Below are 3437 nucleotides of genomic sequence, written 5' to 3'. Positions count from 1 at the left end.
CTGATACAGTTTGTCCAGATGAAGGAATGACACTTTCTACTTGAGTTTAGGTCTCAGTATTTGAAGTACCAATGAGGCTAATAAATAAATATCAGCAGTCTACACTTCCCTTTGCTTTAGTCACCAATTGTCAAAATCCAGGTGAATAGAGAATAACCTGGAAGTTTCTGCAGATTTAGTGGACGTTTCTAAGCTTGCTCTCAAATCTGAGGTGCCTTCTGGAGAAAGAATAATTTTTATTGTGTCACCACTCCCCCCCCCCCCATATCTCATCAAGATGTTCTTGAAAATCCATGGTTTATTAAATGAACTGCCCAAAAAAATCTTTTGGCAGTTTATTTTGAAAACATGAGATATGCACTCTAACCCTAGGCTAGCTTTTCCACAGGAAGAAATGAAAACATCTCACATGAACCCATAACTTCAGTAAAAGTGACTATTTAGCAGAAAGCGTTATTGGCAAATGATGCAGACATAATACTAGATAGGACAGAGCATTGTCTACATCTGAATGATTGTTTCTCATGGCTCTTCGTCCCACAAATGTATCACTGTTTAGACTACCAAAATCAACTAAAAAGGATGTGTTTACAATAACTTTTGAAATCTTCATTGAGGATGATTCCACTGTTATGTTTCCTTGTACTATAGCTGTGCCAGAGATGAGTAGGAAAACGTGAAGTGTCAAAACACAGGTACTGTCTGTACTTTCTTATCTACAGAGAGACATCCAGCCATACGGCTAATTTCAGTTTATCTTGAAAATACTTCAAAATTTTTTATTCTTGTCCCTCTAGCCTCATATCTTATCTTTGCCAGTGCCTGCCACAGCACACTCAAGGAAAAATATGAGATTCTTTCCATAATTTATTCTTAGAGAATTTGTTAATCATCAACCCCCAGCCACATTGCAAGAGGTAACGTGAAAACAGCTGTATGGAACCAGAGCAGAAGGTGCAGCTCTTGGCACGCACCAGTAATGATCACACAGGTATAAGTAAACGGGTGGGCAAGCATATAGCATGGGACCTGCCAGTCTTAAGCAGCCAGCGGTACCAGATCTGTTATCTTTATATCCAAATAATCTGCAATGGTTTTTCATCTGAAGGTGTAGTACCCAGCACATCTGCTAGCAAGGAACTCTAGATTAGTGATGCAGTCTGTAATGCATTGCCTTCCTTTTCATGTGTCCTGTTCCTTGTATAGAAGGGGCAGCGAGCAACTTCCAAATTCATCATTGTTGTGGTGTTTACGAACACCATTGCGTGTTGCCAGAAGTAAGGATACATTGGCATTTTGTATTTTTCTGAGAATAAATCAAGCAGTCAAAATCAGTTTTGAAAACCTACATACCTTGAAACTTCCCATCACAAGAAGTCTGATATGTGCATGAGAGAGAAGGGAATTAAAAAAAAAGAACAATCTGTAAGTGAAGTATTAGGAAGAGGTAGGATCCCCAACTTGCCAGAAGCTTAGGTGACAAGATTATTCCCCCCACCCAAAACATCTGCTTGAACATTATTTTTAGCTGTGAACATGATCTCTCTGTCATGACTGTAACAGTTTCCAAGTTGGAAGGGGGAACTGAGCATCTGTTCTTTACTCTAAAAGCATGAGGTAACGTGAACATTTCTGTGAACATGAGTTGATGGTCTACGCAAAGCCAAAGAGGCAGAAGAGAGATTACTGAAGAATTTTAGGTAGATCTCTACATATTCTTTGGCTCAGGCTCTAGATTATTCCCTTTATAAAAAGTAGATCGCCACAACCCCTTTTTTTTAACCTTTTTGGAAAAAAAAGCTTTATTTTAACATACAAATCAGATTTGTGTACAAGGCAAAACATACCCCTACAGTGGTAGGCATATTGGGTCTCCACACAGCATGCGTAGCCACTTGCGCTACAGTAATCCTGAGATATGGAAAAAAGCCCTAAAAATATTTTTTAAAATGCCAAAATATCTCCTTTTAATCACTCTTGCTATAACCACCTCCATTTGGGAATTAAGAAAAACATTATACAGTTCTGAGTCAAGAAAACAAATTATCTACAAGCCAAATACCCAAGATACTTGTCTAATTCCCTGCTGTCATCTGGGTATACTAGCAAGAGCACTTGGGGAACAAATCAAGAGATGCAAATATGCAAGGTTACTTCATTAACACTGCAAAACATGTAGAAGAACAGTAATATATTTTTGCTACCTTCAACTACTATTGTCTTCATGAACTGTGTGGTCAGTGTGTCAAGCTTACACATCCTATGAACTTATAAAAAAAATTCTCTACATTGTGTGTTAAGTTACTAAGCAAAAAAATTAACTTAGTTTGCTTCCTTTCACCATGAAGTTTTATGTGATACAGAAATATTTTTAAAAGCTTATAAAAGCAATATAACTGCAGACATTTAAATTCCTGTCCCTAATATTAAAGGCTACTTGAACACCCTCATTTTGATACAAGATTGAATTTGTCATTAACTGACATGAGAAAAAAAAAAGTGTCTTTTTTTAAAAAAGTTAAAGATAGGGAAAAGGTATAAATGGGGTGGGTTTTTAGTTTTACAACATATAAAAATAAGTTATGCTATCTATTATGGCTTTCTCATTTAGTGGAAGAGTGCCATTATGGACTTAAACACTAGATGATATAATTAAGTCACCATGTTCTTAGCTTCCCTTGTTTGAGTTTTGATTGTGTGAAAAGAAACAACCAAATACTAGTGGAAAAATTAAGAAGACTCCAGAACAATTTAAATAGCAAGAAGCGCTTGAAGTCTTTCAGAGACATTTTTAATTTAATTTAAATTTTTAATATATTTTTCAAATTAATTTAAAATTGAAGTTTTAATTTAATTGAATCTCTTGGCACAAATAAAGGCCAAGCCAAACCTCCCATGAACTTCATTAGAGTCAGGACTTCATACTGAGCTTCATTTCAGAAATGTTTAGATACAAGTATGATACCATTATGCTACTGAAGTAATGATTTCTCTTTAATGTTTATGTTAATCATACAACTAAGACACTAGTTAGATTTGGTATGCAGCTATCAAGAAGGCTCCAATAATGCTAAACCAGCAAGATTCAAAACTACAACTCAACTGCTGAAGTGTTGTCCACTACGAATAGAAAGGAAGGGGGGAGCGCAAAAGATGCTTGAGTCAAAGACTGAAAGGCTGCATTTACACAATGCTACGTTATCAATGGCTGAGTATACTTACATTTTGATGTCTAAAGTTCCATTCAGATTACAAAAGCTATGACAATATTCGAATACATGTAAATAAAGAGAATTCTAGTCTCATAGCTGAAGTTGTAACAAAAAAATCTCATTGTGCAGTTGAAGTAGTATTTGCAACAAAGTTCATAGCAGACAAGCACAAATTTCAGACTTATGAATATAGTAAGAAAGATCATGGCACTGAATTTGGGAATA

The sequence above is a fragment of the Grus americana genome, chromosome 1, assembly GCF_028858705.1.
Source record: "Grus americana isolate bGruAme1 chromosome 1, bGruAme1.mat, whole genome shotgun sequence".
Classification (NCBI taxonomy): Eukaryota; Metazoa; Chordata; class Aves; order Gruiformes; family Gruidae; genus Grus; species Grus americana.
Note: the sequence above shows the minus strand (reverse complement) of the source record.